The sequence below is a fragment of the Rhinopithecus roxellana genome, chromosome 4 (assembly GCF_007565055.1).
Source record: "Rhinopithecus roxellana isolate Shanxi Qingling chromosome 4, ASM756505v1, whole genome shotgun sequence".
NCBI classification, from domain to species: domain Eukaryota; kingdom Metazoa; phylum Chordata; class Mammalia; order Primates; family Cercopithecidae; genus Rhinopithecus; species Rhinopithecus roxellana.
In genome coordinates this window covers 20,447,444-20,473,457 of record NC_044552.1, presented here as the reverse complement: position 1 = coordinate 20,473,457, position 26,014 = coordinate 20,447,444, and the positions used below count along the sequence as shown (strand labels likewise).

The following is a 26,014-nucleotide window of genomic DNA, read 5'->3' as shown; positions in this document are numbered from 1 at the left end:
AGTCGGATTACACATATTTTTCTTTTACAAAACTATAACCACACCGAGGATCATTTCCTTTCATTTTCTTTTCAATATTGGTTTAGGTTGGCCAATTATCTCTTGCTCGTTGAAGTAAATTTAAAAGCACATTATTTACTTATTGATGTTTTCCTATAATGTCTTAGCTGAACATTTCTAGTCTGAAAGACTACTTACATTCGACAATCTTGCTCGCATTTGGGATAATTTCTCCTACCTGAGTCTGATTTTTGTAAGGAATATTGAGAGCCTTAACCTTAGTGGAGTTGGGCTTCTCTGAGTCCCGCTCTCTGGCAACAAAAAGAAGCAGTGCATGTAGGATTCACTTTTGCCTGCCTCAGTGACAAAGAGAACCTAAAAGCAAAATATTTCACAATTTCCTTTCTTTTGGAACTGAATCGCCTGCAGAATTCAGGTCTGTTTAGGCAGAACATCCACTTAGGCTCTCCTCTTCCCACAATTCCTTTTTTTTTTTTTTTTTGAGACAGAGTCTCACTCTGTTGCCGAGGCTGGAGTGCAGTGCCGCGATCTCAGTCACTGCAACCTCCGCCTCCTCCCCGGTTCCGGCGATTCTCATGTCTCAGCCTGCGGAGTAGCTGGGCTTGCAGGAGCGCACCACCACATTCCGCTGATCGATCTTCCTATCTTCCTTCCTTCCTTCCTTCCTTCCTTCCTTCCTTCCTTCCTTCCTTCCTTCCTTCCTTCCTTCCTTCCTTCCTTCCTTCCTTCCTTCCTTCCTTCCTTCCTTCCTTCCTCTTATCTTTTCTTTCTTTCTTTCTTCTCTCTCTCTCTTTTTTTTTTTTTTGAGAGGGAGTTTCGCTCTTGTCGCTTGGGCTGGAGCGCAATGGTGCGATCTTGGCTCACTGCAACCTTCACTTCCCGGGTTTAAGCAATTCTCCTGCCTCAGCCTCCCGAGTAGCTGGGATTACAGGCGCCCGCCACTACCCTCGGTTAATTTTTGTATTATTAGTAGAGACAGGGTTTCGCTATGTTGGCCAGGCTGGTGTTGAACTCCTGACCTCAAGTGATCCGCTCGCCTCAGCCTCCCAAAGTGCTAGGATTACAGGCGTGTCAATGTACTTGGAATACATTCCACAGTGATAGGAATGTATTCAGGACTTGAAGACACTGTGCTGTTAGGCTATAGGAATTGTGGGAAGAGGCGCCTCCTACTTAATACTGCGCAGGAAGCAATTTCTTTGAAGATAAAAAAAATGTTGTGTTGGGGAGAATGTTGTTTAATAATCCTCGTTATGTTTTGAAGCATTTACACTCAAAGTGAGAAGGTTGTCATACTAGCATACCTAGCTTCCAACTTTGCGCCAGAAATCGCAAACGTCAAAACATGCACCAACACCTACCGGGAGTGGGGCTCGAACCCACGCGGACACATGTCCATTGGATCTTAAGTCCAACGCCTTAACCACTCGGCCATCCCGGTGATAAGATGCAGTGTCCTTGTCGATGTTTACTAGGCTAGAATTTGTAGTTTCTGGAAGATTATGAATAATTTTATATCCGTGAAAACTAGGACCATGTTTAAAAGAGTGTACAAAGTTAATAAATCTTTCTAATATTGCTTGGAAATAAACAAATGAAAAGATGTATTTCCAAAAGTATGCTTAACCACTAATTTGTGACAGGCACTATACTAGGTGTTAGGGGAAAGACGAACCATCCCTGATTCCTTAGACTTCCACTAAAATGAGCCATGTTGAGGGAAATCCACGCCTGTCAATGCTGGGATCAGAGCTGAATTCTAAAGATTCAGCAACCTCCGCCTCCCGGGTTCAGGCGATTGCTGGGTGCAGGAAAGAACACGTCGGAGAAAAGAGTCTCCCATACATTGACATACAGAAGAGTTTTTAATTATTCTATCGTTGTGATTTTTTAAACATGCACTATACAGTATAATCATCTGTGGATTTTGTAAAATATACTTATCAAGATAGTTTAAATGCCTACATATGACTGATAAAAAATAATAGAAACATATGTAGAAAAATAGCATTATTATCTAGGGGACAGAAGAACATTAAACAAACGAACAAACAAAACTAAAAACACAAACAACAGGCCGAGCGTGGTGGCTCACGCCTGTAATTCCAGCACTTTGGGAGGCCGAGGCGGGCGGATCACCTGAGGTCAAGAGTTTGAGACCAGTCTGGTCAACATGGCGAAACCCTGTCTCTACTAAAAAATACAAAAACTAGCCGGGGGTGGTGGCATGTGCCTATAACCCCAGCTACTCGGGAGGCTGAGGCAGGAGAATCGCTTGAACCTGGGAGGCGGAGGTTGCAGTGAGCCGAGATCGTGCCACTGCACTCCAGCCTGAGCAACAGAACAAGACTCCGTCTCAACACACACACACACACACACACACACACACACACACACACACACACACACAGTAAAGCAAAACACTGATACAGTCTGCTGCACCCAAATCAAAGAAAACCACAATGGAAAAGTAAATAGACAAATACAACCAAAGTAGAAGATACTTGAAATATTTACAAATGAAAACAACTTAATCTACATGATATAGTAAGAAGCCATTAAAATCAGCAAGATCAAACAGCAGACTCAATAGAAAATGTGTAAAGAAGCTAGGCGCGGTGGCTCACGCCTGTAATCCTAGCACTTTGGGAGACCGAGGCTGGCGGGTCACAAGGTCAGGAATTCGAAACCAGCCTGGCCAATGTGGGGAAACTCCGTCTCTACTAAAAATACAGAAATTAGCAGGGCGTGGTGGCGGGAGCCTGTAGTCTCAGCTACTCGGGAGACTGAGGCAGCAGAATTGCTTGAATCCAAGAGGCAGAGGTTGCAGTGAGCTGAGATCACACTACTGCACTCCAGTCTGGGTGACAGAGTGAGACTCTGTCTCAAAAAAAGAAAGAAAAAAAAAAAATGTGTAAAGAGTAGGGACAGGGTCCTCATCAAACCCATGATAAGAAGAACCCGAAAAGATTAACATTTTAAATACTTAATATTATTATTAATTTATAAAGTGCAAGATAAAATAAGTTATTACTCAACCTACATTAGACTGGAAGAATTAGAAAGCTTAATGTGTCCACTATTGCAGAAATGGGGATATGGAAGCCCTCATATCCTGCTAGTGGAAGTTTATATTAATGCAGCCATTTTGGAAAGCAGTCTAATACTTTTTACTCAAGTTAAGATTGTCTTGTCCAATGACCTAGGTATTCGGCTCCTAGGTATATATTCCCCCTCATGTCACAAAGATACAGATTGTATCATATATGGATGTTAATTGCCTCACTATTTTTCCTCTTCCAGAATCAGATTCAGCCTTGAAGCCAATGTTGAACAGTAGATAGGTGAAGTGTGGTAAACACATAATATTAAATATTATGCAACTATGAGATGTGCTAGAGTATATGTACATGTACCAACCTTCCTTTTTTTTTTTTTTTTTTTTAGATGGAGTCTCACTCTGTTGCCCAGGATGGAATGCAATGGGGTGATCTTGGCTCACTGCAACCTCCACCTCCCTGGTTCAAGCAATTCCCCTGCCTCAGCCTCCTGAGTAGCCGGGATTACAGGCACAAGCCACCATGCCCAGCTAATTTGGAAATGAGGTTTCACCATATTGGCCAGGGTGGTCTCGAACTCCTGACCTTGTGATCTGCCTGCCTTGGCCTCCCAAAGTGCTGGGATTACAGGCATGAGCCACAGTGCCTGGCCGCATGTACCAATCTTAAAAAGTAATTTCTTTAAAAAACATACTTAACACCAAAAGATTTTCCCTTATATTAACGCTAACCATTCTGCTCTCTGGCATTCAAAATCTTGCTACTTGCTACTGCTCTTCATTTTCTCATCTTTTCGTCCCTGTGTATTTATGTTTTTAAACACCCTTAATGCTTTGTATAAATGTAGTTTGGAATAAAGATAAAACAAAAGCTGTGCTTAATTTACCATCATTATAACTAGGTCTATCTGTGACTTACTATGTTTTTTTTTATTACCGTGGAATCCTAAGGATTGGTAAAATAGTGCATGGAGATAGAGAACCATCATTTTATTGGGGTCAAATACCAAAGAGTCTAGAAAATAAATTTTTACGTCAAAATTTCTTTCTCTCATTTCACCACTTCAATCTATTGAGGTTAAGTTGAAAGAACAAATATCGTATCCAGGACAGAACCTCATTTGCAAGCTACTTGCTATTTTTTTGACCACTCTTCCTAAGTTCTGACAAATGCTGGCTCAATTACTACTATTCTGCCTTCCTTACTGCTCCAGCTTTTCAGAATGTAGAGCTAAAAGCCAGACCCACATGAGCTCCCCTAGAAAGACACAAATGCCTTTCTATCCTGGGCATTTTCTATTCCTGGGGTTCTGGACTCAAGGCCTTCTCAGGCTATCTGAATCCCTGGCCTTCTCTTTGTTGGCTGAAGCTGGCATCTTTCTACATTTTCACAGCTTCCACCATAGTCTCAGAAATCAGCTGTTAATTCTGTATTCTGAATGTCTGGCAATTGTAAGCACTTGGGCTTTGTAGAAAATGCTTTTAGAGGGCTCTTTATGGAGGCAGGAAAAAAATAAGACAATGTTAGCCAGCCCCCAGAACCCTGTAGTCTGGTGGAAAAGGCAACCAGATGGTAACAATTGTAAAACAATTCCTTGGTCTGTCTATTAAGAAATGGAAAAAGCAGGATAAAGGGATCAGTCCTTGGTTTATTCTGGATCTCCTGCGGAGCAAAACAATGATCTTCTGCATATAACACATAGTGATAATCACTACACTAACACAAAATGTCATGGCTGATGACAGGTACAAATGCTGGAAAAAAAAATGGCTACAGTAAAATCCAGGGATAGTCTCACTACAAGATAAAGAGAGTGTTTTAAGTGCTAAACAATTCTAGATGCATCTCAACTGGCACAAGTCTGAAAGACCCATCAATTAGAATACACTGAGAAAAGGTAAGTTTAGATATCCAAAACGGAACTATTGATTGTTACTTGTTCTCATTTATTCATTCATTCATTCACGAAAGGAATGTTAATTAATTCTCTACTAAAAGTCCTAAGCCAGAGACTATTAAGTAGCTGTGAATAAAGCAGGGAACACAACAAACAAAATATCCTTTTTATCATGAAATTTATGTTTTAATTCCTATCAATAGCAGTGAATGATCAAATACGTTATCTTTTGATGAAAATTTTTACCATAGTTAGCAGAACTCTTTACCACTTCTTCAGGATTTATAAAATCTGGCCTCCTAGATACTTTTCACTGTGCTAAGGATGAGATAATTATGGATGAGGAAGCTTATCCTCATGTTCATATATATATATATATAAAACAGCAAATATACATAGTGTGAGAAGCATATATACATATGTGTAAATATATATATTACCAATTACCATGTATAATATATAGATATTTGCTCATTGGTAACTGGTTCTAATGAATACAGTTGTTCTGTCTTGATTTTAAACTTCCCCATACATACCCAAGCTATTTATTTCTTTTTATATGCCTTTTCATGAACACTGTCTCTGCCTTTTGTTTCAAACCTCAAGAAAGAGTCTCATTTAGGAGTAAGCGGGACTTTGAATGAATCTGACAGGCTGCTAGCATGAAGAAAAAAATACTCAACGGCACTAATGTCCTGCCTAATTTTCAGTCATCGGGGAGATGAACATTAGAGCGTCTTATGAGAGCAGAGAGCATAGAACATACCAAAAAAAAATGAATTGAAATAAAATTTCCCAAGAGACTGCCTATTTCCCTGCCCTGTGCTGCTGAAGGAATTGAAGCTTCGGGAGAAGCATTTGCTTGATTGCGAATTGTCGGATTTTAAAGTACGGATTCTAAGAATTAGAACGTGTAGGGGAAAATATTATCCCTCTGCCAAAGATATACCCTGAAGGAACGGATAAATTTAAAGTTCATTGTAATTAATTTGAAAGTGAAATACACTCGTGTCAAGAAAGTTTCCGTGGTGTAGTGGTTATCAAATTTGCCTAACACGCGAAGGGTTCCCGCTTCGAAACCGGGCGGAAACAGCGTGCGGTTCCGTTCTTGAAACGGAGTCTCACTGTCGCCAGGCTGGAGTGCAATGGCGCTATCTCGGCGCACTGCAACCTCCGACTCCCTGGTTCAAGCGATTCTCCCGCCTCAGCCTACCTAGCAGCTGGGATTAGAGATACGTGCCACGACGCCCAACTCATTTTTGTATTTTTAGTAGAGACGGAGTTTCACCATGTTGGCAAGGATGGTCTCGAACTCCTGACCTGGTGATCCACCCGCCTCGGCCTCCCAGAGTGCTGGGATTACAGGCGTGAGCCAGCTTGCCCGGCCCATAGTTGTTCTGTAAAATTCTGAATCTGTTTACTTATATGTGTGGATCTGTGTATACACACACATTTTATACATATATAAACATGTATGTGTGTGTATATATATATATATTTTGAGACGGATTTTCGCTCTTGTTGCCCAGCCTGGAGTGCAATGGCACGATCTCGGCTCACTACAACCTCCACCTCCCTGTTTCAAGCGATTCTCCTGCCTCGGCCTCCCTAGTAGCTGGGATTACAGGTATGAGTCACCACGCCTGGCTATTTTGTATTTTTAGTGCAGGCGAGGTTTCTCCATGTTGGTTAGGCTGGTCTTGAACTCCCTACCTCAGGTGATCCGCCCGCCTCGGCCTCCCAAAGTGCTGGGATTACGGCGTGAGCCACCGCGCCCTGTCAGTCAGAACTTTCAATTAAAATAATAGTAATATAACAAGAGCAGAGCTAAGACTCACTTTCTCACCCAGTCCTCTCACCCAGCCCTCAACAGATACTCGAGTTCACGTAGTACCTGTTCCATTAAAGATACTATGCCTTGGCCGGGCGTGGTGGTTCACACACTTAATCCCAGCACTTGGGAGGCCTAGGCGGGTTAATCATCTGTAGGCAGATGTTCGAGACCAGCCCGGCCAACATGGTGAAATCCCATCTCTACTAAAAGTACAAAAATTAGCTGGGCTTGGTGGCGCTGAAGCAGCAGAATCACTTGAACCTGAGAGATGGAGGTTGCAGTGAGTCGAGATCCCACTGCACTCCAGACTGGACGACTGAGGGAGACTGTCTCACAAAAAATAAAAATAAAGATAAACATAAAAAAGAGATACTGCGCCCGGCTGGCGTTGGCCTTCTCTAGGAAGAGATGCAGTACTCTTCTGCTGAGGGCAGGGAGAGTTAGTGCAGTAATTTAAGTTTTTAAAAGCTCTTTCTAGCCAGGCGAGGTGGCGGGCGCCTGTAGTCCCAGCTACTCGGGAGGCTGAGGCAGGAGAATGGCGTAAACCCGGGAGGCAGAGTTTGCAGTGAGCCGAGATCCGGCCACTGCACTCCAGCCTGGGCGACAGAGCAGATTCTGTCTCAAAAAAAAAAAAAAAAAAAAAAAAGGTCTTTCGACAGTTTAGTGGAGGATATTTTGTAGAGAGAAAAGAATGGATTTAAGGAGATCTGTTAAGTTCCTTTCATCAGAGATGACTGTGACCCGAACAGTATGGTGGCAGTAGAGGTGGTGGGAAGTAGTCAGAGTCTGGTTATATTTTAAAGATAGAACCAAGAGGAATTTCAGAGAACATGGACGTGAAGAGTGGAGTAATAGAATTGGTGATAACTCTGAAGGTTTTTTTTTTTTTTTTTTTTTGGTTAAAAAAAATGAAAGGATGTAGTTGCCATTAACTGAAAAAGAGAAGACTGGGTGCAGCAGGATTATTACGAGAAAAAAATGAGAGTCCTGTTTTAGACATGCTAACTGGTATAGCATAAAACATTTAAGTGTAATGCTGAGGAATCACTTGAATACACAAATCTGGAGTTTAATGGAGTGGTCTAGATTGCAGATTCAAATTTATGAGTGGTAGTCATATAAACATTATGTATGCCATGAAAATAGATGAGTGAGTGTTTATAGGAAAGAAGTCCAAGGACCAAGCCCTGAGGTATCCCATTATAAAGCAGGCTTTATGCCCAGGCTTGAGTGCAGTGGCGTGATCTTGGCTCACTGCAAGCTCCGCCTCCTGGGTTCAAGCCATTCTCCTGTCTCAGCCTCCGGAGTAGCTGGGACCATAGGCGCCCGCGACTACGCCCGGCTAATTCTTTTGTGTTTTTAGTAGAGGCGGGGTTTCACCGTATTAGCCAGGATGGCCTCGATCTGCTGACCTCGTGATCCACCCGCCTCGGCCTCCCAAAGTGCTAGGATTACAGGCGTGAGCCACTGCGCCCGGCCTTGACTTACATGCTTAACTTGAAATAGGTTCGTTGGAATGTAACCCCACCATAAGCGGAGGTACCTCTGCACCTAGAAATTCAATAGATTTTTATTTATTTACTTTTTGTCTCACAGTCTTACTATATTCTTTTATTATTCTATTTTAGTTATTTTATTATTTTTAGGTTATATTTATTTATATTTATTTTGGGTTATATTTATTTTTTATTTTAGATTCTTTTGCATTTTCTGTATAGACAATCATGTTGCTTATGACTAGAAAGAGTTTTATTTATTCCTTTACAATCTAAACTGTGTGTTTTTATTTATTTGTCTTGTGTAATTACGTTAAATAGGACTTCTAGAACAATGTTGAATAAGAGTGGTAAGAGGCTGGGCGCGGTGGCTCATGCCTGTAATCGCAGCACTTTGGAGGCCGAAAAGGGTGGATCACGAGGTCAGCAGATCGAGACCATCCTGGCTAACACAGTGAAACCCCGTATCTACTAAAAATACCAAAAAATTAGCCGGGCGTTGTGGTGGGTACCTGTGGTCCCAGCTACCGGAGGCAGGAGAATGGCGTGAACCCGAGAGGCGGAGTTTGCAGTGAGCCGAGATCATGCCACTGCACTCCAGCTTGGGCGACAGAGGGAGACTCCGTCTCAAAAGAAAAAAAAAAAAAAAAAGAGTGGTAAGAGCAGATATTCTTGTCAGACATTCCCTATATTGAGAAGTCATTCAGTCTTTTACCATTAAGTATGATATTACATTTTTTTTGCAGATGCTTTTTATCAAGTTGAAGAAGCTCATCTCTATTCCCAGTTTACTGAATATTTTTTAAAATCATAAATGGGTGTTGAATGTTATTGAATGTTTTCCTATGTCTGTTGAGATGATCATGTGGTTGAACCTTCTGGCCACCAGAATCATGAGCCAAATAAGTCTCTTTTCTTTATAAATCACAAAGGCTTAGGTATTCTGTTATAGCAACCCAAAACAGACTGAGACAGGCAGAGTCCGTGATCAGGGTCTATGAGGTTGGACTTTCTTAGTCATTCTGCCCGCTCCCAGAAGTTGACATTCTCTAATATTCTATACCTAATACTCCTTTAAAGTAGAATTTTTCATTCTTTTTTACTTTCTTGAGCTCCTATGAATTTTCTGCTCTCTGGATGTAACCATGTTTGCTGCTACTCCCTAAGTGTTTAAGCTTGCTTTCTTTAGGGACAGGCTACTCTCTCTGTCAGCCCTGTTCCACTGAAAGGGGCTTTCTCTGATCCCTAGCCCTGCTCCGTCATTTGTTATGAGCACGGGTTCTACATCTGTAGACTCAACCAATCAAGGATCAAAAATATTTGAAAAAAATAAAAACAACAATGCAACAGTAAAAAAAAAAAAAAGTATAGCAACTATTTACATAGGATTTACATTATATTTGGTATTATAAATAATCTAGAGATGATTTAAAGTATACAGGAAGATGTGCATAGGTTATTTTATATAAGGGACTTGAGCATCAGCGGATTTTGGTATTCTTGGGGGTCCTGGAACCAATTCTCCCGGAACATGGAGGGCAGTAGTTCTTTGAGAATTGTGAAGAGAAGCCTGCAAAAGTGTGAAAACTCTTTTTTTGTACTTGATCCTAGGGGTTCTAGAATTTCCTTCTCAGACATAGATACTTAGACTAAATTTTGCAAGTCATAAGATACTGAATTTTTGCTGAATTTTTCTTAACCTCTCTCATGGAGGCCTCATCATCATCCTATTGCTATAGATGAGCCAGTATTCATTTCCCATTTCTACTTGGGAGCGCCTATTTTTCCATAGATTTCAGGCTACGTGGTTGCTCTGAGACCTCAACTCTTTCATGGGTTCAAGGAAAATTATGCTTTTCTAGACTATCTGGACTTTTTCTTTCTTTTTTCTTTTCTTTTTCTTTCTTTTTTTTTTTTTTGAAACAGAGTTTCACTCTTATTGCCCAAGCTGGAGTGTAATGGCTCGATCTCGGCTCATTGCAACTTCCACCTCCCGAGTTCAAGCAATTCTCCTGCCTCAGCCTCCTGACTAGCTGGGATTACAGGCGTGCACCACCATGCCTGGCTAGTTTTTTTGTATCTTTAGTAGAGACAGGGTTTCACCATGTTAGCCAAGCTGGTCTCGAACTCTTGACCTCAGGTGATAGGTGATCCGCCCACTTCAGCCTCCCAAAATGCTGGATTACAGGCGTAAGCCACCATGCCTGGTCTATCTGGACTTTTTCATTGTTAGATTAGGAGCAGTATTTTTTCCAACTTTCTACATTCTAGGTAGAGGCTGGAGTCCCTTTAGGATTTTAATCTGAGCATAAAGGATAGCATCCTCTTCATTGTCTACTGTATTATTTTGCTAATCCTCTGAATATCAAGCATTATGAAAAATCATAGTAAGTTAGAAATAGACCTGTTTACAATAATGGCATATTGAAGACAGGCATCTGACGTTTTTCTAGCCAAAAATTCAGAGACAGAGAGAGAAGAAGGAAAGAAGAAAAGAAAGAAAGAAAAAAAGGAGAGAGAGCCGTTCATAAGTACAGAAGGACAATAATGGGAAAGGAGAAAGCAGTAGCAAAATTCTGAAAACTAAATAGTAGAAGGGCTAGTGTGATACACAAGGAAAGTTTCACTTTAAGCCAGAATTGGGAAAAGCCAAAGAAGAATATAATTTACCTTGTGAAAGCCAACCCCCAAAATTTCAGGAATTGGTAGTGTTTGTGTACATGTAGTGAACAGGAGATTGAAAATAGATCTCGTTTTAATGCCATTTTGAGGAAATTTAGAGTTATATAACCCCTTGCTCAGTTTCAGAATATGGAGGAAATTTATAGCAGAATATTTAGAAGACGATTCTATTAAGTGAGTAACATGGACGCTCACTAGCCTGGAGGAGACTAACAAATTTGAAAGGTGTACAACATCCTACAAAGTAATGGAACTTTACCTTATTTTGTCTCCAATTCATTTTTAGGACTATGATCTCCTGGTTGACTGGAAGTTGATTTCTGGAAATCTGCTCAACCCTCTTACTGATCCTTACTGATTTCCTGACAGTGGAGGTTTCTCCCAACCACAGTGTTCCAGCCACGTAAATCAAAAGTTATTTTTTCCTTTAAGAACCACACTCAAGTGCTCTGAGCTTCTGATCAGGCCGGGGTTAGCAGGTGTGAAGGTGGACAGTGATACTACCAAATGAGGATAAACATCTCAGTTCCACACTTGGCCTTCTCTGAAACCACCTCAGCTGCTGGTCAAAGGTAAGAGTTTGGGCTCCTGACTGGGCCTTTCAGGTGGGGAATGAGGGAGTAGGGGTATTGGAGTTCAGCGTTTTCTGCAGTGTTCTGTTGGAATAGAGAATTATTGTCTACAAGTTTTCTGTCTTGCTAGGCTGCTCTTTTCCTTGTCATTTGGTTAGAGAAAGCTGGCTTTCTTGTGGCCTTTTTGTCTGTATTAACAGGTTGTTGGCTTCTCCGCACTCAGTCCAGGATACATGAAATTAAAAACAAAAAAAATTAGAAAATGTACCACCGTCTCTTTCCTCTAGTTGAAAGGTCTCCCACCAGTTTGCCTTCTCTCCATTTTTCGAAGTCTTCCTATGTTTGTTTTATACATGATGTCCAGGGTTTTTAATTGTGTTTGGTGGGAATGATAGGAACAATATGACTACATTGTCTTCTCAATCAGCATTTTATTTTATTTTATTTTAATTCTTTTGAGACAGAGTCTCACGCTGTCGCCCAGGCTGGAGTGCAGTGGCAGGATCTCAGCTCACTGCAACCTCCGTCTCCCAGGGTTCAAGCAATTCTCTTGCCTCAGCTTCCTGAGTAGCTGGGATTACAGGCACGTGCCACCACAACCGGCTAATTTTTGTTTGTTTGTTTGTTTGGTATTTTTAGTAGGGGCGGGATTTCTCCATGTTGGCCAGGCTGGTCTCAAACTCCTGGCCTCAAGTGACATCCCCACCTTGGCCTCCCAAGTGTTGGGATTGCAGGCGTGAGCCACCACACCCAGCCTCAATCAGCATTTTAGTCTCCTATTCTTAAATATATGTGTCAAAGATTAATTTGTGTCCTCCCCTCTTTACCAAATTCATATGTTGAAGTCCTAACACTTACTAATTGAGAACGTGACTATCTTTGGAGATGGGGCCTTTGAATGAGGTATTTAGAATTGGCCATAATCCAGTATGACATGTCTTTGCAAGAAAAGATTAGGACACAGACACACCCAGAAGGAAGACGATATTAGGACATGGAGGAGATGGCTATCTGCAAACCAGGGAGAGAAGCATAAAACAAACAAACAAACAAACAAATCTTGTTGACACCATAATCTCTGACCTCTAGCCTCCAGAAATGTAAGAAAATAAATGTCTGTTGTTTAAATCACATGATCTGTGGTACTTTGTTATGGCAGTGATAACAAACTAATACAACGTGTATAGTGCAAGGATCACCAAAAATATATATAGAGAGAGGTGGGGGAGAGAAAGAGAGAGATGGAGGGAGGGAGGAAGAATACAAAAAGAGATTTTTAAAATACAATTTAAGGACACAGACTGCAGCAAAAACTTTACACCATATATCATATTATATCATATCTCACTAATATCTTCAGAAGGGAGAGAAACAATACTGTATCCAATAACAAGGACTAGGATCCAATGAAGAAAAACTTCCATAAAACCAAAAAAAAGCATGGGCGCGGTGGCTCATGCCTGTAATCCCAGCACTTTGGGAGGCTGAGGTGAGCGGATCACCTGAGGTCAGGAGTTTGAGACCAGCCTGACCAACATCGAGAAATCCCGTCTCTACTAAAAATACAAAACTAGCCCAGCATGGTGGCACATGCCTGTAATCCCAGCTACTTAGGAGGCCGAGGCAGGAGAATCGCTTGAATCCGGGAGGCAGAGGTTGCGGTGGGCCGAGATCGCGCCATTGCACTCCAGCCTGGGCAACAAGAGCGAAACTCTGTCTCAGAAAAAAAAAAACCAAAAAAAAAAACAAAAAAACAAAAAAAGAGGTTTTGGAACTCAAAATTATGTTAATAGGAAATAACTTAAATATGAAGTAAATGTATTTGATGATAGAGTATGCAAAAACTGCATGTGGTGTTTCAGGTTCAGTCAGATTGGCAACTTTAAAGGACATATATGTGGCTTAGCCCAAAAAAAAGAGAACTAGAGGAGGAGAGGATAAACCAATCATCCAGAAATACCTAAAGTGCGTTGAAAAGAGGCTGGGTGCAGTGGCTCATGCCTGTAATCCCAGCACTTTGGGAGGCTGGGGCAGGCAGATCATTTGAGGTCAGGAGTTCTACACCAGCCTGGCCAACAAAGTGAAACCCCATCTCTACTAAAAATACAAAAATTAGCCAGGCCTGGTGGTGGGCACCTGTAATCCCAGCTACTTGGGAGGCTGAGGCAGGAGAATTGCTTGAACCCAGGATGTGGAGGTTGCAGTGAGCCGAGACTGCGCCATTGCACTTCAGCCTGGAAGACAAGAGCAAAACTGCATCTCAAAACAAACCAACAAACAGCAACAACAAAAAAGACACAAAAGAACAAGCGGGGTGCAGTCACTCACCCCTGTAATCCCAGCACTTTGGGAGGCCGAGGCAGGTGGATCACCTGAGGTCAGGAATTCAAGACCAGCCTGGCTAACATATAGTGAAACCCCGTCTCTACTAAAAAAAACACAAAAATTAGCTGGCCGTGGTGGCAGGCGCCTGTAATCCCAGCCATTTGGGAAGCTGAGGCAGGAGAATCACTTGAATCAGAAAGACGGAGATTGCAGTGAGGCGAGATGCTGCCACTGCACTCCAGCCTGGGGGACAGAGCAAGACTCCGTCTCTCAAAAACAAACAAACAAAAACCAAAAAACCCAAAAAGAACAGAAGAAAAAGACAAGAGCACATATATGGATCACTCACTATTTAAATGTGCATAATTGATGGTATCTACTTAGCAGTTTTCAGGTGTTATGAGTTGGAAGATACTGTTTGGGGGCACTGCTCTGGGACCCTGCTCATTATGGAGCCATCTGTGCCAATGATTGCTTTTATTACGTCTCAACTTGCAATTCATCCTTTTAGACTGTTTTTTGAAACGGGATCTGGGCCCTTTAATTTTCTTTTTCTTGTGCCAGCTGGCACTGAATTTTGTCAGTTGTGGGTGCTGGAGAGACTTTGTAGGAAGAAGAGAGTTTTGCTTTCTGGTTCCAGCAGCTCCTGCGGACCTCTCAACTTCTGCAGTGTCCAGCTCTATTCTATTGACTTCCACGGAAGTGGAGAAAAGAAAGTGGAGACGGGCGCGGTGGCTCACGCCTGTAATCCTAGCATTTTGGGAGACCGAGGTAAGTGGATCAGCCGAGGACAGGAGTTCCAGACTAGCCTGACCAACATGGCAAAACCCCATCTCTACTAAAAACAGAAAAAAAAAAAAAAAAAAAAAAAAAATTAACCAGGTATGGTGGCGGGCACCTGTAATCCCAGCTACTTGGGAGGCTGAGACAGGAGAATCATTTGAACCCGGGAGGTGGAGGTTGGGTGAGCCAAAGTTGTGCCATTGCACTCCAGGCTGGGCAACAAGAGTGAAACTCCATCTCAAAAAAAAAAAAAAAATTGTGGAGATCATACAAAATTGAAAATGTTGATTTCCAGTAACTACTGGAGTTCTTATTGCATGTTCTCAAATGGTAAAGTCATAAATAAAAGACAAAATAGTCAATTATTGCAAAAGAAATCATTGATAATCTTGTATTATTGTATAGACAAGAAATTGTCATCAGATGAAAACACTAATTTTTTTTTTTTTTTTTTTTTTTTGGAGACAGAGCCTTGCTCCCAGGCTGGAGTGCAGTGGCTGCCATCTCAGCTCACTACAACCTCTGCCTCCCAGGTTCAAGTGATTCTCCTGCCTCAGCCTCCCGAGTAGCTTGGGATTACAGGTGCCCGCCACCACGCCTGGTTAATTTTTGTATTTTTAGTAGAGACAGGGTTTCACCATTTTGGCCAGGGTAGTCACAAACTCCTGACCTCAAGTGATCCACCCGCCTCGGCCTCCCAAAGTGCTGGGGTTCCAGTCATGAGCCACCGCAGCAGACCTGAAAATTCTAAAGTTTTTCTTGTTCCTAATAAATAATTGACAATGCTTTAGTCACACCATGTAGGGAGTGATTGTTCACATGGCTTCCATCATGTAGCATATTCCATCCAGTCTTTCCCCCTTTTTTCCTTGAAGACTTCTTGCCACCCTCAAAAACTAAATTGATGAACTAGACCTCAGGCTTTTTAGTTTTCCACACCATATAACAAATGAATAACACAGATGTCATCAATAATAAATTCCTTAAACTGTATTCTACAAAGATACAGCTACACTTGTAAAAATTACAAAGCCTATAGAAAGCCCTACCAAATTGAAATCCAGGATCTTCAGTTTACTAAGCAAGCTCTTTAACTAGCCAACCCATACAGCTCTCTTGAATGAAAAAAGAAAAGCAGGAAAAGAAATTTAGTATGAGGAGTTTACCATTTTTACACACTAGAAATTGGTGTAAGAGAGGCCAGACGCAGTGGCTCACTTCTGTAATCCCAGCACTTTGGGAAGCTGAGGCGAGTGGATCACATGAGGCCAGGAGTTCGAGACCAGCCTTATCAACATGGTGAAACCCCATCTCTACTAAAAAACACAAAAATTAACTGGGCATGGTGGCAGGCGCCTGTAATCCCAGCTAGTCAGGAGGCTGAGGCAGCAGAACTTCTTGAACCTGGGAGGCAGAGGTCGCAGTGAGCTAAGATTTCACCATGGAGTGCCTAGGCAACAGAGCAAGACTCCGTCTCCGTCTCTCTCTCTCTCTCTCTCTCTCTCTCTCTCTCTCTCTCTCTCTCTCTCTCTCTCTCTCTCTCTCTCTCTCTCTCTCTCACACACACACACACACACACACACAAAGAAAAAAAAAAGAAATTGGTTTAAGAGAAGAAAATATGTATTTATTGATGAGAAACAAATGCAATACAACAGCATTATAGAGTCTGGAGTCTGCTCAAAGGGACTGTGCCCCTGGTAAATTGATAGCACTTTACTGATGTTACCACATCAATAACCACAAGAAGATGTGAGAATTAACATACAATATCATATAGTGGGTAATTTTAAGTTTTCTAGTAATATAAGAAAGTAGAGTTAAGCAAGTGAAATTAATTTCAATTTTTTTTTTTAAGAGAAGGGGGCTCATTGTATTGCCTGCGATGGTCTCAAACTCCCAGGTTCAGGAAATCCCCCTTTCCACAACCTCTGGAATAGCTGGGATTACAAGAGCATACCACTGCACCCAGGTACTTCTAATATATTTTAACTCCTAATATTATCATTTAAACATGTTATCAAGAAAATATGAGATTTCTTCTTTTTTCTGTTTTTGTGCTACGTTTTTGAAATATGTGTGAGCAGCTGTTGAGGACAGTGCTGCTCTAGAATACTCAGGGGAAAATAAAGTATTTTAACTTCAAGTACAATATCTGTAGTTTTTCAGTGGAGTGGGATGGGGGCCCAATGTGCTTATCATATCGAAGGTCAAAGGCTTCTTTTCCTTAGTATAATATTTTCAATGTTCATTCATGTTGAAGCCTGTGTTAGAATTTCATTTCTTTTTATAGTCGAGTAATACTTTTTTTTTTTGAGATGGAGTTTCACTCTTATCGCCCAGGCTGGAATGCAATGGGGCCATCTCGGCTCACTGCAACCTCCGCCTCCCAGGTTCAAATGATTCTCCTGCCTCAACCTCCCCAGTAGCTGGGATTACAGGTGGCCACCACTACACTAGGCTAATTTTTGTATTGTTAGTAGAGACGGGGTTTCACCATGTTGGCCAGGTTGGTCTGGAACTCCTGACCTCAGGCGATCCACCTGCCTCGGCCTCCCAAAGTGCTCGTATTACAGGCGTGAGCCATCGCACCGGGTCGAATAATACTCTCTATTTGATTTTTTTTTTAGTTGTCTTTCCAGAGATCTCTTTCAGCCAACCTCTTTCTCAGTGTTAGTAAAAGACAGGAGATTAAGAGAATGCAATTTCAGAAGAGAACATTTTGTTTAAGGGGAGATGTCTTTTTCAAAAAATTTATTTATTTGATTAGAGACAAGGGTCTCTAATACTCTCTATTTGATCAGAATTTGACCCAGTTTTCTGGGACTTACCTCCAGTGATTCTAGGTGGATTCTTTGATGAGACCCATTAATTTTTAGCTGGGTGATGCCGAGCAGACTGTAAGCAGCACTGTATTCGTGCGTTTTCTTTTATCGTCCACTTTTTGCAACTAACACTAACAGAGAACTTCCACGGTAGAAGGCGAAAAATTGAGTGTCTACCAGGGGTGAGACTCACAGTCTTATATCACTGGGCTTTAACCAACAGAGGTAATTCCCTTCTACTTTCAAGATTTTTATTTTTGTTTTCGTTTTTAATAACTTGTATGTTTCGTCGCATTGTTTTGTTCTGTTCTGTGGTGGCTTTATCATAGAAAGACAACACCAACCTGGGCGTGGTGGTGTGACCCTGTAACTATACCCAGCTACTCAGGAGGCTGAGGTGGAAGGATCGCTTAAGGCCGGGAACAGAAGGCCAGCTTGGACAACTGGGTATAATACTCCTTCTCAGGGATTCTCCAGCACGCTAAAGTTTGAATAGCATTTTACGGAGCTCAGAATGCTTTGGACCGTCCCCCACACCCACCGCTTTTTTACCAGCTCACAGTCAAGAGAAAGTGGATCCAATGAGGTCTAGGCGCGTGAAGAGTTCGTTGAGTTCCCAGCACCCATCACATCGCACATTGTCCATCTTCGATACACTTCTGTAAGATAAATATTGAGAATACCACAAATTAAGGTGTCTTTTGCTTGTGCGTATTCTCTTTCCTGCGACACCTTGATTTCCTTTGCAAGTTCCTCCACAATGCCCCAGGCGTCGGGGATCAAATTCAGAAACACCTGGAAAGGAGAGACATCTGTTTTATCAGACACCGCCCCAAGAATGTCTCTTCCTTACACCCTCTCCCTCTTGTTGCATGTTTAACGTTTGTCTGGGATCCCTTTCAAATCTGGTTTCTTAGTGTCAGTCTGTATAGCAGGGAGGCTCGCACGCTCTTCTTGGTGCGATCATGGGGCGGGACCGGGAGATCGAGGCTGAATCGCGTTCGCAGGCATGGGACAGGGCATTACCAAGATCGCCGAACTGAGGGCCTAAGGGAGACACTGATACCTATTCTTCACAGCCGCGCCTTTCTTGATGCAATATTTCTCCAGGCGATGTCCCTTCTTTTTCGTCCAGGACCTATGTTCAGGGACAAAGTTGTGCAGGAAAGGGTCTGAAGAGTGGAAGCCTGCCCAAGGCGGGGGAAAATCAATGAAGAAATTGTCTGGGTAAGCATAGGCACAGAACAAACAAACAAACAAACAAACAAACAAACAAACAAAGATATTCGATTTAAAATAGCAAAAAAAAGTGGTCGGGCGCGACGGCTCACGCCTGTAATCCCAGCACTTTGGGAGGCCGAGGCGGACGGATCACCTGAGGTCAGGAGTTCGAGACCAGTGTGGCCAAAATGGCGAAACCCCATCTCTACTAAATATATCCCCCCAACCAAAAAAAAAAAAAAAAAAAAAAAAAATAGCGGACGTAGTGGCATGCTCCTGTAATCCCAGCTACCCAGGACGCTGAGGCAAGAGAATCGCTGAAACTCGGGAGGCAGAGGCTGCAGTGAGTCGACATCGCGCTACTGCACTCCAGCCTGGGCAACAGGGCAACACTCCGTCTCAAACAAAACAAAACAAAAACAAAACAAAACACAAAACAATAAAACAATAAAACAAAACAAAAGTAAAAAAAAAAAAAAAAAAAAGTCTGTCTGTCGCGGTAGTTTACGCCTGTAATCCCGGCACTTTGGGAGGCTGAGGCGGGCAGATCAGTTCCGTTCAGGAATTCAAGACTCACCTGGCCAACATGGCGAAACCCCGTCTCTACTAAAAATTCTTTTCCTTCCTTCCTTCCCTCCTTCCCTCCTTCCTTTTTTTTGGTTTTGTTTTGGCGAGTTTCGCTCTTGGGGGTCGAGATGGAGTGCAGTGGTGCGATCTCGGCTCCCTGCAACCTCTGCCTCCCGGGTTCAAGCGATTCTCCTGCCTCAGCCTCCCGAGTAGCTGGAATTACAGGCGCCCACCACTACGCTCGGCTAATTTTTGTATTTTTAATAGAGACGGGGTTTCACCATGTTGGCCAGGTCGGTCTCAAACTCCTGACCTCAAGAGATCCGCCCGCCTCGGCCTCCCAGAGTGCTGGGATTATAGGCGTGAGCCACCGCGCCCCTCCTAAAAACACAAAAATTAGCCAGGGCTGGCGGCGGGCACCTGCAGTCCCAGCTATTCCGGAGGCTGAGACACAAGAATGACTTAAACTTGGAGGCGGACGTTGCGGTGAGCCGAGATGGCGCCACTGCACTCCAGCCTAGGCGACAAAGGGAGATCCAGACTCAAAAGAAAAGAAGAAAAGTCGGTCGGTCAATACTTGTTTTTAATTTGGATTTTAAAAATTAAGATATAATTAACATAAAATCCAACTTTTGAAAGTGTAAAATTCACTGCTTTTTAGTATATTCACAGACGTGTGCAACTATCACCATTATCTAATTTCAAACCATTCTCATCACCCCAAACAAACTTTGTACTCATTCCCCTCTTTCTCCAGCCCCTGGCAAATATTAACACTTTCTTTCTTTACATATTTGTCTATTCTGGACATTTTCTATAAATGGAATCATACAATATGTAGCTTTTCGTGTTTGGCTTCCTTAGCATAATATGTTCAAGGTTCATTCACTTTGTAGCACGTATTGTAACTTTATTTTATTTTATTTTATTTATTTTGAGACAGTGTCTTGCTCTACAGCCCAGGCTGGAGTGCAGTGGTGCCATCTCGGCTAACTACAACCTCCGCCTGCCAGGTTCAAGCGATTCTCCTGCCTCAACCTTAGGAGTAGCTGGGACTGCAGATGGCTACTTTTAGTATTTTTAGTAGAGCCATGTTTAGTAGAGCCGTGTTGGCCAGTCTGGTCTCGAACTCCTGACTTCAGCGGCCTCTCAAAGTGCTGGGATTACAGACGTGAGCCACCACGCCTGACCTAGAACTTTATTTCTTTTTTTCGTTGAATGTTTGAATTTTTTGAGTTGTCTTTCCAGGGATCTCTTTGAGCCAACCCATTTCTCAGTATCAGTTTGGGGAGGAAAAAGGGAGAGATTTTAAAAAATGCAATTTCCAGGTCGGACGCGGTGGCTCAAGCTTGTAGACCCAGCGCTTTGAGAGGCCAAGGCGGGCGAATTGCCTGAGCCCAGGAGTTTGCGACCAACCTGGGCAACACGGTGAAACCCCCGTCTCTATTAAAATACAAAAAATTAGCTGAGCCTGGCCGCGTCCGCCTGTAGTACCAGCTATTTGGGAGGCTGAGGCAGGATAATTGCTTGAACCGGGGAGGCAGAGGTTGCAGAGTGCCGAGATGCAGCCACTGCGCTCCAGCCTGGGCGACAGAGCGATACTCCGTCTCAAAAAAAAAAAAAAAAAAAAGCCAAAATTAGCCCTCGAGCCAGCCAGGAGTCGAACCCAGAGTCTTCTGATTCGTAGTCAGACGCGTTATCTATGGCGCCACTGGCCCACGACTCTGCCTGTGATTACTGGCCCCTCAGTCTGCGTCTGTTGATTATCGCTGATGTGTCCGCTGCTCTTGCTCCGTCCCCTTCTCCCCCACCCTCTCCCCCTTCCCATTCTTTCTTCCCCTCCTCCTCCTCCTTCTCTCTTCTCTTCTTCTTCCTCCTCTTCTTCTTCTTCTTCTTCTTCTTCTTCTTCTTCTTCTCTTCTTCTTCTCTCTTCTTCTTCTTCTTCTTCTTCTTCGTTCTTCTTCTCTTCTCTTCTTCTCTTTCTTTCTCTTTCTTCTTCTTCTTCTCTTCTTCTTCTTCTCTTCTTCTTCTTCTCTTCTTCTTCTTCTCTTCCTTCTCTCCTCCTCCTCTCCTCTCTTCCTCTTCTCTTCTTCCTCTTTCCCTCTTTTCCCTCTTCCCTCTCCTCTTCCTCTTATTCTCCCTTTTTCCGTTCTCTCTCTGTTCGTCTCAAGAAATTTTCTTTTCTCTTCTTTCTTTTCTTTCCTTTTCTCTCTCTTCGTCTTTCCTTCTTCGTGCTCCTTTTCTTCTTCTCTCTCCTTTCTCTTTCTTTGCCTCTCCCTCTACTTTTTCTGCTCTTCTTCTTCTTTCTTTCTTCTCTATCTTCTCTTCTTCTTCGTCTTCGTCTTTCTTCTTCCTTCTTCTCTTTCTTCTTCTTTCTTCTTTCTTCTTCGCTTCTGTCTTGGTCTCTTTCTTTCTTCCTTCTCTTCTTTTCTTCTTTCGTCTTCTTCTGTTCTTTTCTTCTTGCTTCTTCTCTTCTTCGTCTCTTCTTCTTTTGCCTTCTTTTTTCTTCTTCTTTTTTTCTTCCCTTTCTTTCTTCTTCTTTCTCTTTTTCTCTTTGACTTTCTTTCTTCTTCTTCTTCTTCTTCTTCTTCTCTTTTCGTCTTCTTCTTTCTGGCTGCTTCTTCGTCTTTTATCTCTTTCTTTCTTTCGTCTTGCCTTCTTTTCGTCTTCTTTCTTCGTTTCTCTCGCTCCCTCCGCCTTTCTTTCTTCTTCCTTCCCCCTCTTCTCGTTCCCTTCCCTTTCTCTCTCCTTTCTTTTTTTTCTTCCTTTCTTTTCTTCTCTCTTTCTTCTCTTTTCTTTCTTCTTTTTTCCTTCTCTCTTTTACTGCTCTTCTTCCTTTACTCTGCTTCCTCCCTTTTCTTCTCTTCGTTCTTTCTTCTCTTTCTCTTCTTTCTTCTCTTCTTTCTTGTCTTGCTCTATTCTCTCTTTCTGTCTCTTCTTTTCTTCTTCTTCTATCTTTCTCTCTTCCTCTTCTTTCTCTTTCTTCTTCTTCTTCGTCTTTTCTCTCGGGCGTCTTGTTCTCGTCTTCTCTTCTTCTTCTTCTTGGCTTTCTTTCTTGCTCTTCTCTTTCTTCTTTCTCTCTCGTCTTGTCTTCTTCTTTCTCTTCTGTTCTGTCCTCTCTTTCTTTCTTCCTCTTTTTATTTGCTTCTTCTTCTTCCTTTTTCTCTTCTTCTTCTTCTTTTTCTTCTTTCTTCTCTTCTTCTCTTTCTCTTTCTTCTCTCTCGTCTTTTCTTTTCTATCTGTCTTTTCTTCGTCTTCTTCTCTTTTCTCTTTTTTTCTTCTTCTTTTCTTCTTCTCTTCTTTTTTCCTTTTTCTTTTCTTCTTCTTCTTCTCTGCTTCTCTCTTCTTCTCTTTTCTTCTCTCCTCTTTCTTTTCTTCTTTCTTTTCGTTTCTTCTTCTCTACTTCTTCTGCTTTCTTGTCTTCTTTTTTCTTTTCTTTTCTTTCTTCTGTCTTCTTTCTTTTTTTCGTTGCTTCTTTCTCTCTTTCTTCTTTCTCTTCTCTTCTCTTTTCTTCTTCGTCTTCTTCTTCTCTATCTTTCTTTTTGTCGTGCTCTTCTTCGTTCTTTTTTCTTCTTCTGCTTCTTTCTTCTTCTCGTTTTGTGCTGTCTTCTTTCTTTCTTCTTACCTTCTGTTTCTGTCTTCTTCTTCGCTCTTCTTCTCTTCTTTCTTCTTCTTCTTCTTCTTTCTTCCTTCTCTCGTTGTTCTTCTTTCTCTTCTGGTTCTCTCTTTTGCTTGTTCTTTTCTTCTTCGGTCTCGTTCTTCTCTTCTTGCTCTTCTTCTTCTGTTCTATTCTCTTCTTTTCTTCTTCTTCTTCTTTTTTCTCTTCTTCTTCTCTTCTTCTTCTTTTTTTCCCTCTTCTTCTCTCTCTCTTCTTCTGCTTCTTTGGTCTCTCTTCTCTTCTTCTCTTCTTTTTCTCTATTCTTCTTTTTCTTTTCTCTTCTTCTCTTCTTTCTTCTTCTGTCTTCTTCTCTTCTTCGTTCTGTCTTTTCTTCTCTTCTTCTTTCTATTCCTTTCTGTCCCTTCTTCTCAGCTGCTTCTCCCCTCTTCTTCTTTTCTCTGCGTTCATTCTTCCTTCTCTCTCTTTCTTCGTTCTTCTTTTTCGTCCCTTCTTTCTTCGTTCTTTCTCTTCTTCTCTCCTGTTCTTCTTCTTCTCTTCTTTTTCTTCTTTCTTTTCTTTTTATTCTTTCTCTTTCTCTCTTTTTTTTCTTCCTCTTTCTTTTCTATTCTTCTCTTTTTCTCTTTTCTTTCTTCTTTCTTTCTTCTGTCTTTTTTTTTCTTCTTCTTCTCTTCTCTTTTTCTTTCTTCTTCTTTCTTCTTCCTTTCTTCTTCTTCTTGCTTCTTCGTCTTCGATTCTTCCTTCTTCTTCTTCTTCTCGTCTTCTGCTTCTTCTTCTTCTTCTTCTCTTCTTTCTTCTCTCTTCTTTCTCTTCTTCTTCTTTCTGTCTCTTCTTCTTTCTTCTTCTTCTTCTTCTTCTTCTTCTCTTCTTTCTCTTTTCTTTCTTCTTCTTCTTCTTGTTCTTCTTCTCTCTTTCTTTTACTTCTTTCTGTTCTTCTTCCTTCTTTCCTTCTTCTTCTTCTTCTTCTTCTTCTTCTTCTTCTTCTTCTTCTTCTTCTTCTCTCCTCCTTCTTCTCCTCCTTCTTCTCCTCCTTCTTCTCCTTCTTCTCCTTCTCCTCCTCCTCAGTCTATTGAGTAGTTGGGATTACAGGCGCGCGCGACCACTCCCGGCTAATTTTTGTATTTTTAGTAGAGATGGGGTTTCATCATGTTGGCCAGGCTGGTCTCCAGCTCCGGACCTCGGGTGATCCGCCCGCCTCGGCCTCCCAAAGTGAGGGAATTACAAACGTGAGCCACCGCCCCCTTGTGTCTATTGTACTTGTGAAAGCTTCATTAATTTATGCATTCGGTTCATCTGCTCATGCATTAAATAATTTCATTTTTAAAAAACATACTTGTGTTGGATACCGATGCTTCGTGTGGAACAGTAGTCAGAGATGCAAATACTTTTAAATTTTGAGATAATGAAAAAGAAAATGGAATACTTTACTGAGTTATACATCGTATGTTTTCCATTTCATTCTCCAAAGAACCATAACAAAAGAAACACAACCAAAGAATCATTACAGAGGAAATAATTTCATACTTTAGGCAACAGAAAAGACATTAAGAAACATCTCCCAGGCCGCGTGCCGTGGCTTACACCTGTAACCCCAACACTTTGGAAGGCAGAGGCAGATTGATCACTTGAGGTCAGGAGTTCGACACCAGCCTGGCCAACATGGTGAAACCCTGCCTCTACTAAAAACACAAAAAATTAACCTGGAGTGGTGGCTCGCGCCTGTGATCCCAGCTCCTCGAGAGGCTGAGGCAGGAGAATCGCTTGAACCGGGGAGGCGGAGATTGCAGTGAGCCGAGATCGTGCCACTGCACTCCAGCCTAAGTGACAGAAGGAGACTCCGTCTCATAAAGAAAAAAAAAACAGAAAAGAAAAAAAGAAAGAAGCGGGCACATCAATGAAAAAAATGTGAACGACAGTAATTCTATTACGTACATGATGTTCCAAAGCAGAAAATTTCTTTATAAATATAAATATCTGAAGTCAGTGAAACTTGTTTAAATTGACCACAAAGAAAATCGCACTTTGCCAGAATCCGCAGTCTTGTTCAATGTGCGCCTGGTTGCATTGCAAATCTACTATTTTCTTAGGGATCCTAATGAAGAATAGATAGTCGGTATTCTTCGTCGACGGGCCAGTGGCGCAATGGATAACGCGTCTGACTACGGATCAGAAGATTCTAGGTTCGACTCCTGGCTGGCTCGGAGACAATTTTTTTCCCCCCACCAGACGAAGTCTCGCTCTGTCTCCCAAGCTGTGTAGTGCAATGACGCAATTTCGGCTCACTGCAACTTCCGCCTCCCGGGTTCAAGCAATTCTCTTGCCTCAGCCTCCCGAGTAGCTGGGATTACAGGCGCCTTCCACCACGCTCGTATAATTTTTGTATTTTAAGTAGAGACGGGGTTTCACCATTTTGGCCAGGCTGGTCTCGAATTCCTGAGCTCAGGTGATCTGCCTGCCTGGGCTTCCCAAGTGCTGGGATTACAGGCGTGAGCCACCGCGCCCGGCGTTTTTTTGTTTTTGTTTTTTTTTTTTTTTAAAGAAAAATATATTCCTGTGTGTTTTCTTTTTTCCTTTTTTCTTTGAAATGGAGTTTTGCTCTTGATGACCAGGCTGGAGTGCAATGGGGCGATCTAGGCTCACTGCAACCTCCGTCTCCTGGGGTCAAGCGATTCTCCTGACTCAGCCTCCCGAGTAGCTGGGATTACAGGCATGCGCCACCCACGCCTGTCTAATTTTGTATTTTTGGTAGAAACAGGGTTTCTCCATGTTGGTCAGGCCGGATTCGAACTCCCGACCTCAGGTGATCCGCCCACTTCAGCCTCTCAAAGCGCTGGGATTACAGGCGTGAGTCACCGCGCCTGGCCTTTCTGTGTGTTTTCTAATTAAAGACAGAAACAGGGCCAGGCGTGGTGGCTCACGCCTGTAATCCCAGCACTTGGGGAGGCCGAGGCAGGCGTATTATGAGATTAGGAGATGGAGACCATCCTGGCTAACACGGTGAAACCCCGTCTCTACTGAAAATACAAAAAATTAGCCCAGCGTGGTGGCGGGCGCCTGTAGTCCCAGCTACTTGGGAGACTGAGGCAGGAGAATGGCGTGAACCCGGGAGGCTGAGT

At 42.4% G+C, this 26,014-nt stretch overlaps 3 non-coding genes across 3 annotated transcripts; 2 read left to right on the top strand and 1 right to left on the bottom strand.

Moving 5' to 3' along the window:
• Positions 1 to 1,379: 1,379 nt before the first annotated feature.
• Positions 1,380 to 1,462, bottom strand: TRNAL-UAA. The gene has a single exon. It is a non-coding gene; the product is annotated as a tRNA-Leu (tRNA).
• A 4,534-nt stretch (positions 1,463 to 5,996) lies between these two features.
• On the top strand, positions 5,997 to 6,069 carry TRNAV-AAC. The gene has a single exon. It is a non-coding gene; the product is annotated as a tRNA-Val (tRNA).
• Positions 6,070 to 25,026: 18,957 nt separating this feature from the next.
• TRNAR-ACG lies at positions 25,027 to 25,099 on the top strand. The gene has a single exon. It is a non-coding gene; the product is annotated as a tRNA-Arg (tRNA).
• The last annotated feature ends 915 nt before the right edge of the window (positions 25,100 to 26,014 follow it).